Below are 14831 nucleotides of genomic sequence, written 5' to 3' on the forward strand. Positions count from 1 at the left end.
TTACAGGGAGAGCTATTAAATAGTGAACTGCTACTATTAAGTACCACACAGTAGGGCTGGGTTGCTCGAAAGTATTCATAACAGAGTTGTTCTTTATATAACACTCTCCATACATTGTCACTCAAAACTTATATAATGAATGGCGAATAAATCATATGAAAATTAGAATTAATTACAGCAGACAAGATGAAGAATAGGGAGGAAGTGGTAGTGTTTGGGGATGTGACTGGCTTATCGCAAGGTGACAGCTGTGCCAGTCCATGTGTTTGCACCATGCTCTGCTTTTAGTAAGCGTTCACTGGTAGCATAACATGCAATTTAAATGACTCCATAACTTTGCATCAACTCTAAACTTACTGCATGGTGAAGTGAATCATGGCTAATGGTTTTGCTCTGACCTCAGGGTGGCAGCATAAAACAGACCATTTAACATCACCTACAACAACACACACAGGAACTCTTGCCTGTACACAGATCAACTTACAGGAGTAAAACAAATCAATTCTTTTCCATCACCAACAAAACTTCGCTGCCCTCTGGGGGTTAACAACCAGAAGTGATCTGGTAGCGTCATACATTGAGTTAATCAATCAAGGAACTACCACTTACAAAAAAATAAATAAATTGTTTGGGAAGATTCAAAAGAACTACAGGGATCGACGTTAGTAGCAATGGGGTAGTAGGAGGCTGAGGGGGGTATGGTCATGCTTACTCATCATCTAGCTTGGAAAGGGTGCTACAATGAGAGGTTGCATTAATAAAATCTGCAATCAATCTGTAGGTGAAATTCGCTGTATGTAGTGATTTCATAAGTGATTCGCTGAACCGGAAGCTTTAGTACTGAATGTCAGGAAAGAAAAGAGATTTGACAAATGGGAAAAAGTTTGTTGCATTTAATGCAGAGTTTGTTCTGGGTATATTCATGTACAGCGGTCCACGATCGCAATGCTGGGGTCGCACGACATACTGGCCAGTCAGGCCGAGAGGCCAACCTGCGGCGAACCGGGAATGTGTTCACATTAAAGAGTAGGGAATGGAGTATAATTGGGAACAGGCTCAGGTAATAGGTTTCAGAATAAAATTGATTCAGCGCTGATACCTAGTAGTTGCAGGATACGGAGATATGGGATCAGATACACACGTCTACTGGGTGTACCTTGGTGATACCTAGTAGTTGCAGGATACGGAGATATGGCCTCGGATACACACGTCTACTGGGTGTACCATCACTGAGGAAGTCAGTAACTATATGGTACAGCCAGGTTTCCATACAAGGAATTGCAATGGGTGGATTGTCTAAGAGCATGATTCTGATTAGACCTCTGATTACAATAAGTGAATAGCCTAAGAGTAGGCAGGGTGCAGGACAGATGCTGCTAGAGGAGCAGGAGGCTTAACGTGGCAACAACAGAGAAATTCTAACTGTAATACTTGTATTGGAATGTAAAACGCTTCCTTTCTCCTCCTTCTGGGGGGAGGCAATGACTAACAGAAGAAAGAGATAGGTAGGCGATCGCTTTGCAAAACTGAAAACTGAAAGAATAAACCGATCAGTTGGGCACTCTGTGGGCACTAACTGCAATTTGTAAGGCACATGGCCCTGGAGGAGGGAGGTAGAAAGTAATGGTTGAGGTGGGAACGAGCAACTCAAAGCAAAAGTAGGAATCCAGTGCAAAGCATGGGTAAGACATAGGGCGATTACTTGTCAGGGGGGTAATTTCTACAAAATGCCTAAGTTCCCAGAAGAAACAGGGTGAGTTATGAAAAGAGAGGTGTGAAGTACTGCAATAGTGGTCAATAATCTACTGTAGTGTACAATATATTTTCAACTAGATAGCATGTTACCGCACTTGGGCAATGACGTCATGTCATTGGCTCTAATCATTAACAAACCAGTGCTTATTTCAGCGGGAGCTTCCATCTTGGAACATCATGTGCATGTTTGTTTGAATGAACAAACGGGTGTCCCTCACTTCCTAAGTGCATGGTGGGGCACTGTATCCAAATGGTAGTAGTGTCGATTTTCGTGCTCGCTCGTAATAACTTCACTTCCTCAATCAATTACTTCGTAAGAAGTAGGGTGAATAATAACGAAACCTAAATTTGTCTGGGTGAAAACTTAAATGTGCAACACACATGTGGGATGCTAACTACTATTCTTCATTTACTTGGGTGAAACTTATTCATATCTCTCCTACCACAAATTCTATCTTGCTTACCACTCTACAGTGAGAGGGTAGTGTACTTCTTTTCAACTTCAAGGGAGCATTCAACTCATCTCTATTGGGTATTTGATATGGTGCATAATACGATTTCAGAACCTATAACTCAAAAAAGTCATGTATCATCTTACATTATGGGAGTATTGTTGTAGTGCAATATATCTAAAATATAGGCTGTGGTGGGTCTTTACATACTGGGGTTGGTGGTGTAAGGTACAAGTACATATTATACAACACATAAACTACAAAAATACATGCAAGTAAAAACATATGGGATATCAAGGGCGTTGCTGTGCAAAAAAATGATGATGTAATGTTTAAACCTAACATAAACCCATAAGGGAATAAAAAAAAGAAAAATACAAGTTATTGGTACCAATTATTAACTAGTTATCAACTGACAACGCGTAGTGGGTCGGACTTTACTCAACACTGTTAAGCATACAAAAGGCATAAAATACAGAGTGGTGAAACAATTTATCAGACTCTGTACTGGGGAAAACAGGTAGCATTATGAAACTGGCTTTAGATAGAAACAGACAGAGGCAACAGAAGCGGGTTTCAAGTTAGTGCTGAGACTGAAGCATTGTGCACGTGTAGTACTTAGATAGAGGAACAGCTGCGAAGCACGTGTAACGCTGCGCTATCCAGGAGTGGCGCATTGTAACTAACCAGTTGCAAAATGTATTCCATAAAAATTAGTAAGATTATAGCAGATTTAGTGATTGCTGCGAATAGTATTGACCAATGAAATGATAAAGAAGGGTTGAATATGCTGTGATGAGCACATAATAGTGAAGCCATCTGTGAATTTGGAGAAAGAGTAGGTGGTTGGTTATGAACGTATGCGAGACTAAATAGAGGGTAGTACTATTCTTCAGGGGAGGTTTGGAACCACAAAGCGCCACCAAACCAATTGTGGATATACTTGAAGACACCCCTTTAACGGCATGCTTCAATATTGTGGTGTGTTTCTGCTTCACGATCCATCAGCTGGAAGTGGTTTGCTTCTAAACTTCCCATGGAGGTATAGCCTGATTAGGAGACATGTTAGGGGCTTAGGAATGCAAATAAATTTACGGGTTGAAGTTACTCAGTCAGTGAGGTGGAAGGACAGAAGAAATTACGTTTATAATAGGTATTGCTTAAAAAAGGTGGCGCCTTTCTGTGTTGAGGTGCTATGCATTGATAGCGAAGATGGTTCTAGTGTGTGTATCATAATCTAATGGCGGAAGAAAGGTCCACAGGGGGAAGGGGGGGACTCAGGCAGTGACAGCTGGGCGTGGTTAGTGAGATGCCGTGCGTTGGTGGACGGGCGGGGAGGTACTGCAGTGTCAGATGAGTGTCTCTGCCCTTCTACACGATGACCACTGCTTGCAGCTCCTTGGTTGACAGCACCAGCTGATTTTGACAGGCAGAGTGCAGAGGAGTTCACAATTTTGCAGTAGCAATGTTTAAACAAGAGAGTTACTCAATAAAGTAATACTCTTATTTGAAATTAACTGTATTAGTACTGAGAGTAGAGCTGCTGTCCAACCACTAGGCATGTCATAACACATAAATAACATAATCAAAATAAAATCAATATAACACTGGTTAGAACTAAGAATTAATTAAGCGAGGCCAGCATTGCAGAACAGGCTGGGTGGGTAAAACTCTGACAATCTCTTTCCGAGGGGGATGCTAGGGGACATTTTAGTAATTATAGTAGGGGTAAAATGTTCACCTGCAAACAGAAAGATAAAAAATAATAAAGTGGTTGCCTGAATCTTGTTACTTTTTCTTTTGATTGATCAAAATGGGAATCTCTTAAGCACAAAATAGCACCTTAGTTTCAAGTCTCTGGACCTAAGGGCATATCAGTGTTTGGATCTGAGGGCGGATCTATGGCAAGCTGGGGGCGATGTAACTTTCCATTTACTCCACTTCACAGGGGAAACAGGACCTGCTGAAGGTCCGGCATTTGTCTCAGAAGGTGGGGGGAGAGGCATAGTTCCTGAATAGGGTTTTATCCTATCAAAATGAATGATCACTTTGCGGTTGGACAATTGTAATTCTGCATTGACAGGAGAAGTGAGTCAAATAATTCAATATCGTCTGTCATACAGGGTGGTAAGTTTCTTTACTCTTCCTTTCTTTATGCTAGGTTTTTTCAGTAAAACCAAATCACCAGGTTTGTACGGTGGGGGGGGGGGGGGGGGGGGGGAGGATGGCATTTTTATTGCTTCTTTCTATCTGCCTCCTGGTTGCCTTGTGGTTGTTCCCCTGTACCTTCTTACAAATGGCCTTATGGGGGTGGGCTAGGCCCTTAACGGCTGTGTGATCGATTCCCGGAGGTAATTTATCAATCTCAAAGGGAGATTCCATAGGGCAGCAAAACACTATCTCATAATGGGTATGTTCTGTGGCTTCGTGGAAATGGCTTTTGTACACACTTGCCACATACGGAATGTATCTTTGCCAGTAGCTGTGGGTTGAGTTAACATAATGGGAAAGCATTCATTTTACAGTGTGATGAACATGTTCAATACGACCATTTGCCTGTGGGTGAAAAGGGATGGCTCTCCATTTTTTATTCTCAGCAATTTGCAAACTTGGATAAATAAGGCAGACATAAAGTTGGTTCCTTGGTCAGTTGTAATGGCTTCAGGGCTTCCGGAAGAAAGGACCAAAGTGTGTGCTACAGTTTCAGCTGACATGTCAGTGATGGGTACCAAAATAAGGTATTGGGAAAAGTGATCAATAATAGAATATATTTACTTCCTTGTGTACTTACGGGAAGTGGCCCGACCACGTCTAAAGCGATGAACTGAAAGGGTTTTGATGCCTTGAGAAGAGACTGCAAGGGAATTTTGATTCATGGGGGTGGTGCTCTTTGGGCACAGGGTAGGCAATTTTTTATATACTTGGTAACATCTCGCCATCTGTTGTCCTACCAATACTACACGGAAATGTGGGTGTTTGTGGCTATTCATCCCCTATGGCAAGCTTGGATGCTGTTGTGCACTGGGCAATAATTCTTGATTGCAAGTCTTTTGGTATTACTATACATTTATCCAGGGGGGTCTTATGATATAGAATTCCATCCTCTGTAACAAAATCCGGATGCGAGCGATACTGGCAACATTTTGCATCATTTTCCTGGGAGTCTTTTAGTTTGTCAATTAGTTCTTCACCTGTTTGTGCTACTCTCACCTTTCTGCTAAGGGTATTAGCATTCTGGTGCAATCATCCAGCTTTGTGTTGCACTTGGTAATCATCCTCACTCAGTTTCAGGACCCAGCGTGTGAGACAGCTGCTAGGGTCTTTTAAATTTAATAGCCACTGAAGTGCTGCATGATCTGTTATTATTGTAAATTTTCTCTCATAAAGGTAGCATCTAAAGTAGATAACTCTGAACATTAGTGCCAGTAATTCTTTCTCTGTCATATTGTTAATTTCCACCTGGTTTCACTGAAAGGATGCGTAACCAATTGGTCTTTCCTCACCGTCAATAATTAGAGTCAGAACAGCTCCTACTGCAAAGTCGGATGCATTACATGAGAGAATGAATTTTTTTTTGTAATCGAGATAGATCAACAAGGGGGAACTAGTTAGAACATCTCTGAGATGCTGCACAGCAGCTTTGCACTCATTGGTCCATTGATAGGGTACATTTTTTTCAACAGGTGGGTAAGGGATTTAGCCGTTGTGGCATAGTCCTTTACAAAATGCCTATAATAATTGCTGAGTCCCAGAAAGCTTAGCAATTCTTTTACTTTCTTAAGGGAAGGGAAAGTTCTAACTGCTTCAATGAAATGGGGGGTCTGGCTTTACTCCATCAGCACTAATAATGTGCCCAATATACTGTACCTGACTCTCAGCAAAGGAACATTTTCCTATTTTTAAGCTTAAATGAGCACTTATTAGTCTAGACAAAACATTTCTTAACTGGGTAACATGCTCATCTATGGTCCTGGAAAAAACAATGATATCATCTAGATAGACTAGGTACATTGTGGGTTTCAATCCTGTAATAGGTTGGCAGAGGTTTGGAAGTGGCTGGCGCGTTGCGCAATCCAAATGGCATTCTCAGAGATTCATATAGACCAGAGGGAACTACAAATGCTTCTTTTGGCCTGTCCTGTGGGGCAATTGGTATTTGGTGCTACCCACTCTTCAGGTCAAGGGTAGTGAAGTATTTACAATTTCTACATCTACATCTACATCCATACTCCGCAAGCCACCTGACGGTGTGTGGCGGAGGATACTTTGAGTACATCTATTGATCCTCCCTTCTATTCCAGTCTCGTATTGTTCATGGAAAGAAGGATTGTCGGTACGCCTCAGTGTGAGCTCTAATCTCTCTGATTTTATCCTCATGGTCTCTTCGCGAGATATACGTAGGAGGGAGCAATATACTGCTTGACTCCTCGGTGAAGGTATGTTCTCGAAACTTCAAGAAAAGCCCGTACCGAGCTACTGAGCATCTCTCCTGCAGAGTCTTCCACTGGAGTTTATCTATCATCTCTGTAATGCTTTCGCGATTATTAAATGATCCTCTAATGAAGCGAACTGCTCTCCGTTGGATCTCCTCTATCTCCTCCATCAACCATATCTGGTACGGATTCGACACTGGTAAGCAATATTCAAGCAGTGGGTGAACAAGCATACTGTAACCTACTTCCTTTGTTTTCAGATTGCATTTCCTTAGGATTCTTCCAATGAATCTCAGTCTGGCATCTGCTTTACCGTTGATCAACTTTATATGATCATTCCATTTTAAATCACTCCTAATGTGTACTCCCAGATAATTTATGGAATTAACTGCTTCCAGTTGCTGACCTGCTATATTATAGCTAAATGATATGGGATCTTTCTTTCTATGTATTTGCAGCACATTACATGTCCAGTGTTTCGTAGATACGGGGGAGAGGGGTAACTATCAGGTGTGGTTACTTTATTTACTGCTCTCATATTGATATTGATTGACTTCTTGGGGACCCCAATGACTGGGGATGATGAGGGACTGGCAGAGGGTTGTATTATCCCTGCCTCTAGCTGCTGTTGGATACTTTCCTCCACAACGGGCTGGAGGTGGTACGGTATTCTATACGGGTTCTGTGCAATGGGTCTTACATCTCTGGGGGGAATTTCATGGTAAACAAGCTTAGTAGCCAGCAAATAACGCCTTTCCTTGAATAACCAGAAGTGTTCTTCCAAGAGGGAGTACAATTTGTTTTGGTCAGCCACAGGCAGATGAGCTAACTTATCCTTAAATTTGTCTTTGAGCACGGGAGCGACATGACATATGTTACATTCCAGGAGCCGGTGTTTTTGGTTAGATTTTGACTTCTCTTGTACAGGGTGGATTTCTTCAATCTTGTGGCCACTAGCTATAATGGTGCCATTAGGAATCTCTACCTCCTTCATGCCAAAATTGTCCAAACAGACGTGAATGTAAAATTTCTTCTCCTGCACTTCTGCTGTTGTTAAACTGTGCTTAACATGTACCTGTGATCTATCGAGGGCATCATTTTGATGGAGAGGATCCACCAATATGGCTGTTCTCAGCAGTTCCCAGGATTTGACCTCAAGCCAGAGACTGCATCCCATGCCGCCACTGATTCTAACAGAGGTAGTTGTATGTAATGCCCATGTTTGCTCTGAAGAAACCTGTGGAAGTGGCCGCATTTCAGAAATTCCTTGCAACGGAATGACATTGGAGCATCCAAAATGGTGCGTTTCCTCACCGAGATGGACAATTTGCATTCTGTAATCGATTACACTCTGGTAGTGGTGAAGGAAATCATTCCCCAGCATGACATCTAAATCTCGCCTTTATTTCCAAATTACGCCCATGTCAAAAGGGTAGTAGCTGGCTTTGATTTTCAACTTAACTTGACAATACCCAGTGGGTATGATTATCTTGTCTCTCAGACCATTAATGTGGTGCTGGGGTAGTTTTAACACTTGTCTATCCTCATGCCCTAAGAATAATACACTAATTTGTGTTCCCATCTCAGTAAGTATTCTTACCTTCTTTCCTCTAATTTTACCTTTGAGGAGAATACTCGCCATCTCATTTATGACACCGTGGCAGAGTGGATGTATAAATTTTACATTGGGCATGGTCTGACAGCGTGACTTGCCCCTCGACCATTTCCCGGCTTTCTTTGGGTTTGGAGTGGATTGTTGGTGAATTGCCCCCTGTGTTGGTTGCACAAGGGGCCCCAGTTTCCCGAGTTATGCTGGCAGTGTTTACTCATGTGCCCTATGATTCCACACTGAGAGCAATAAGGTTCACTGCACTGCATGGCAGCAAGGCCTGCCTTTCAGCAGCATTGGCACGTCTGCTTGCATTTGAAAACTGAACGCGGCTGTTCGTCCGGGTGCACAAAACTGGTAACAAAATGTCTTACCTCCTCCTGCACCATCGCAAGTCATGTGGCATCATGCAACCAGGCAGGCTATGCTATTTTGACCTCCCCTCCCACATATGGGCCAAAGATATTCAATGCGACATTTTATTGCCCTTAATGGCAAGCCATTCTGGGCTTAGATTTCAGCAAGGTAATATCCCACACACAGCAAGAATTTTTACTGCTTGTCATCATATAAATATGTCAATCAAGTGAGCTTCCACTTGCTCGATTAACACTTCATTATCTGCGGGACCCAAACCCAGCGTGTAAGTGCATCAAGCCACAGCATGGATTCGGTCAGCAAATGCCTCTATATCCTCCCCTTGCTTCTGGCAGAGGGTGGATAACTTATCCCTGTAATAGCGGGCATCACGTCGGTCTGAATACCTTTCTTTCGGCCCAGTATCTAAGGTGACAAAAGAGGTGGTGTCCTTAAAGGTGTCCACTGATTCAATATAGGTATGGGTGTCACCTGACAATTTAAGGCAGAGTACATTCACCAAGAATCATCTAGCCAAGCACAAGCATGGCCTTCATCTCAGACAGTTTGCAAAAAGGACTTTATCTGTTCATTGGGTTTCCCAGAAAATGTCGGGATGAAGTTGACTGCAGGGAAACTGTTAGCCAAGGTGGCAATGTGCAGCTGGGTTACTATGCTACTGGAGGTGCTTGCAGCCATCATTTGCGGCGTAGCAGGGTGTGTTTCTGGCACACTTAAACTGGCAGACTGGGTTTGAGCCAATTTTTGACATTCTTCCGTTAATTCTATTTTCTGTAATAGTAAGTTGTTGATTTCTGCTTGGAGCGCAGCTACTGGGTCTGGTTTTCCCTTAGGTGGGGAGTTGTCTCCGCCAGTGGTGGTACTACGGGTTTAAGGCATGGTTACTATGTTAGGGCACCTAGTGCTCGCTGGAAACTTTACAATCAGAGCACGGAAAGAAAGAAATGGCCTATATTGGTGGCACGACAGCGTAGCTGGCAGCATGGCGGCAGCGGCATAGAAAAATGGGCGACGAACTTTCAGAAGTTGCGGCAGTGGTGCGTTGGGTGACAGCAGCTGAAAATAACAGCAGAGGTGAGGGCAGCAGTGTTGACGGTCGGGTGCCGTGTGTCAGCTAGCCAGCTGGGACATGTGTCCGCACCACAGTGTGGTGCAGAAGGTGGCTTCCTGCAGCTTTGCGTGGCCTCGGACTGCCTGTGGCACCAGGTGGTGACGTGCCGCAAGGCACCCAGCCATGTGGCCTGGCGTTCCATGCTGCAGCTGCTTGGAAAAATAATGCCGAATGGTGGAACACTGCATGGCGATGCCACAAATGCATGCACTTATTATCACACGGTGCATCTGGCACATCAAGTACTGCTGGCAGCTTCAGTAGGTATGACTGGTTAAACTTCAAATGAGATGGGCCTAACGATGAGCCATCCTACTCCTGACAGAAGTTATTAATGTGTCAGGATTGACCAGGAGGGGAAAGCTGTAGGCACCTATAAAGAAAACATATTTTTATATGCCTGAAAGTTTAATTCTGTAAACAGGCAGGCCTAGAGAAGCTTCTGGGTCTGAATGGGCTACCACGCAAGAGGACAGGAGAGGAGGATGTCTGGTCGGTTTGGAAGCTGCGAGCAGAAGAGAGTGAACGGCGTGTCTGCTCCTGGCAGCTGGCCATGGTTCCACCCCCACTTGACCACCTCCAAGCCTGCCTATTGTTCAGTCAGATCATAAGACACGCAGTTCAGTAGCATTACCTCTTCAGATACATGTGAATTTAGCTACTGATGGTTCAACACGTGAGTTTCAGGGTGGTTCAATCCTGTTTTGGGCAATGTGACTGAGACGCTGCAACATACCACCAGGCAGAAGGCACTGACGAACATCAAGTGAAAAATAAAAATCAAATTTTTATACTAGTAAATCCATTAAGTAATGACCCACACTGTACAGAACTACTGAGGAGATAGTAAAAAATTAGACAGAGAAAGTAAATCAAGAAAACCAATAAGCTTCTTTTAAGATAGATATGAACAGATGAATACACAGAAAAGTTGGTGTGGGAATGACAGGACAGTCCATAAACACCAGTATCACCAAACATAAATGTCATTGAAAGTTGGAACAGGTGGGGAAAACAACTTTTGTGGAGCATGCACTGTGCAAGACTGACCACATGATAAAATCTGCTGACACAGGAGTTCACACTGTGGAGAAAAACTGTCATGCCCACATGATCAAGGAGGCCATAGAAATCCACAAACATGATAATAGCTTCATCTAGAATACATAGAGCCTCTAGCTAGTGTATCCTGGATTCCCATGCTGTGGTGAACAATGGTTGTGGGGATCAGGGCGAGACCCGCAGTGCTAATGACCAGGGAAAAGCCATCAGATACTGGCATGACAGGTAAATATAATGTATGGCCATGAGCACACCTTGAATCCAATGACAACAAGGACTTGAGCTGGTGAAATATCAGGAAAATCATGAAACAATCACTAACCAGAGAACTCGAGACAACAGGCAATTAGCCGACAAAAGGCCTATGAAAGCCTCAAGAGATTTCCTTTAAGACAGACCACAAAATTACAGAAACATTTAATAACTTTATTCTGTCAGTATCAAATAATTTAAGATTCAATGCTTTCTTAGCAGACAGCCTCACATTCCACTGAAAAGACTTGCAAAACAAGTTTTACCAAATCCAGCTTTATTATAACGTATAAAAAAAGTTTGCAGTGTTATCAACTCTCTTAACAATAAATGTTCAAGCGGAAATGTTTGTTCACATGAACTTAGTAATATACTGAGTGACTTAAGTAATGAACCTTTTTACAGTAGTACATTCCCAGAGCCAGTTAAATATGCTGTTGTCAAACTACTTCACAGCAAAAGGAGACAAAACATTGTAAGTAATTACCAAAAGATCTCATTACCACCAATATTTTCACAAATTTTTAGGCATATACTGGACTTTATATACTCAGTAGTAAACAGTTCGGATTTCAAAAAGGACTGTAAACTGACCACATAGAACTAAGAATGGTCATTAAATCTAAGTAGTGGGTTTTCCAATTGTGGTTCTGATTTCTATATAGTACGAATGTCCAAAAGAACAGACACCATTTGTTGTCCAGCAGCCATTATGAATTAAGACACAGCCAACATTTGTAGTTACTTTGTGTCTTAACATTTTAAACCTCTTGTATTTCATTCTTTGAGCAAACTATTTGACATATGATATACTAACATCAATAAACCAGAAAAAAAACTACTGTAGGAAATATTGTGTAAGTTAGCTAATGTTTTTGACCACCTGTAGCACATCCTACCGCAAAAATAAAAATGTTATACAGTAGATCACACAGCAGGTCCATGGTTTTTATCTTATCTGATTGGCAGAAAATAATGTATATCAGTTCCATGTCACCATGTAATAACAGACACTTAGAATTTAAAGCAATAAGACATGGTGTACCAACGGAATAATATCTTGGGGAATCAACTGTAAAAATATTCAAATAGCTTTCAAATTACAGAAAAGAGCAATTCGTATAATAACCAAGAGTGGCAGTAGGGCTCACTGCCTTGAACATTTCCAAAAGCTGGAATCCTAACTGTCCCCTGTGAATACATTTTTCAAAGTATTATGTATGTAAAAAAAATATTGACTGCTATGCTAAAAATTCTTTAGTACACAGCTATGAAACTAGAAACCAATACGATCTGCACCTAGAGAGGAAAAATAAAGTTAAAACTCAGCAGAGCTTGTTCTACAATGCCATTAAAATATATAATAAATTACCCCAAAATATAAAAGATATTAACACAATTGGAAAGTTCAAAACAAAACTAAAAAATTTTTTATTAAATAAAAATTATTACACAGTAAAGGACTATTCGAATTGAAACACATAGTGTAATTAAAGTAGCCTGCATTGTAATACACAAGGAAAAAATTATAACATGAAATCCAGAATTGTTCAGTACTATAAGAAAATTACATAAGGATATAAAACTAGTGTAAGATACATTAAAAATGTGTGTAAATATTAATTTTGTGTGTATAAATTGTAAGTATATTGTATTGTATATGATTTTGATGATTAAATCCACACAATATAAATTGTTACATGGATTAATAAAGAAATCAAACAATCAATCAATCAGGTTTACTTTTGGGTCATCAGTTGCTTTTGATATACACTGTTGGAAAAAAATTAGTACACCCTTTTGTAGGTTTCCAATTCACTCAAAATTTATTGTGGCAACAGTGCATATTCAACACATGAAATGATTACATTTACAGATCAACAGCACAAGTGGTTTTGAGGAATGAGATGTCAACCCACGCTGAAACACCCACATTCTCAATCATAAAGATGGTGAATACTTTCCTCGGATACATTATTCCATTCCTGGTCAACCTGTGCATGTAGTTCTGTAAGAGCTGTTGGTTGGCAAGTCACACGAACCATTCTACTTACATCATATCCCACATGCACTTGACTGAAGACAGGTCCAGAGATTGTGCTGGCCCAGGAAACTGCAGCACATCTTGCAGAAAAAGTTGAGTTTCATGGGCAGTGTGTGGGTGAGCATTATCCTGTTGGAGCAACACATCACCATCACCTTCCCACTACAAGAATGGCACAACAACAGGTCTAACAACATTCTGCCCATAATGAGCACTGCTTAGCGTCCTTTCCAGAAACACCCAAGTTGAAAGTGACTTGTAGCTTATCACACACCAGACCATAAGGTCCGGGGTGGGGCCAATGTGTCTTCAATGAATGCACTTTACGAGGCAGCACTCACCAAGTCTACATTCTACTCACAGACAACCATCACTCACATGTAGGCAGAATCTTTTCTCATCACTGAAGACCATGGCACACCATTCCATCTTCCAAGCGATCCTCTGATGGCACCAGTCCAGCTGTTCACGTCGATGGTGTGCCACGATTGGAAGACAGGCTAGAGGTGTGCATGCCCACAGTCCCACTGCTAATAACGCTGGTTCACAACAGCTCATAATGACCCTCTTGGCTCACAAGCCCTCTTATCTGTGTTGTGGTAGCTGTACAATCAGCCACTGCTACTCTTACACTATGACGATCCTAGAGGATATCTGTGCTATGTGGATGTCCATAATCTCGTCTACAGGTGTGAGAATGTTTGCATGATAACTGATACTAGTGTCATTGCAGAACTGATGCAGCATGTCCAAATTTCATGACAGTTCATTGAAAGGACCATTTTTCACTTGAAAGGCCACAATTGGACCCTTCTAAAACTCACTCAGTTGGCTGTAGGAAGGATAAATGCATCCTTGTTGCATAGCTGCCTGCTTGCTTCACTAATTCTCATTACAATGAGTTTTCTGACTGTGAGCATTCCGTATTACAAGGTAGACACACACAGCATTCTGGTAGCTATGCCATTACATTATCTGTTGGCAGACACTGTTGCAACCATTATCAGTTCATCTACTATCCAGCAGGTGGCGTATGCCATCATTGGAACAGAATCAGTGTCACCTTTCCAGGTGTACTAATTTTTTTTCAGGCAGTCCGTGTACAACATCTTGCACCAGTAGTTTCAAAAGATGCAAATTTTGTCCATCTTTCTGATAATATGAGTATAAGGAAAAAAATAATACCATTTTTCTTATTGAAAAGGCAGCTAATGAAATATTTCAGAATATCGGTAGATTGTTCAAGGCAGATGGATTACCATTTAATTTAGCAACACTGACTGCATACAATGCAGTACTTATTACAGAAGTCCAAAAACTATCAAAATAGGTTTCTCAAACAATGAAACACAAGAAATTTGAAATCTTAAGTTTCTGGTATTGGAATATCTGGCAAAATCCTTGCCGCAGTGGATACACTGGTTCCCGTGAGATCACCGAAGTTAAGCGCTGTCGGGCATGGTCAGCACTTGGATGGGTGACCATCCAGGCTGCCATGTGCTGTTGCCATTTTTCGGGGTGCACTCAGCCTCATAATGCCAATTGAGGAGCTACTCGACCGAACAGCAGCAGCTTCGGTCAAGAATACCATCTTACAACCGGGAGAGCGGTGTGCTGACCCCACGCATCTCCTATTCGCATCCTCCACTGAGGATGACACGGTGGTTGGATGGTCCTGGTAGGCCACTCGTGGCCTGAAGATGGAGTGCAATTGGAAAATCCACTCTCTAGATTT

At 41.9% G+C, this 14831-nt stretch overlaps 1 pseudogene; it reads left to right on the forward strand.

Annotated features, from left to right (window-relative positions):
• Window positions 1-14487: 14487 nt before the first annotated feature.
• On the forward strand, window positions 14488-14605 carry LOC124724008 (annotated as a pseudogene).
• The last annotated feature ends 226 nt before the right edge of the window (window positions 14606-14831 follow it).

The sequence above is a fragment of the Schistocerca piceifrons genome, chromosome X, assembly GCF_021461385.2.
Source record: "Schistocerca piceifrons isolate TAMUIC-IGC-003096 chromosome X, iqSchPice1.1, whole genome shotgun sequence".
Classification (NCBI taxonomy): domain Eukaryota; kingdom Metazoa; phylum Arthropoda; class Insecta; order Orthoptera; family Acrididae; genus Schistocerca; species Schistocerca piceifrons.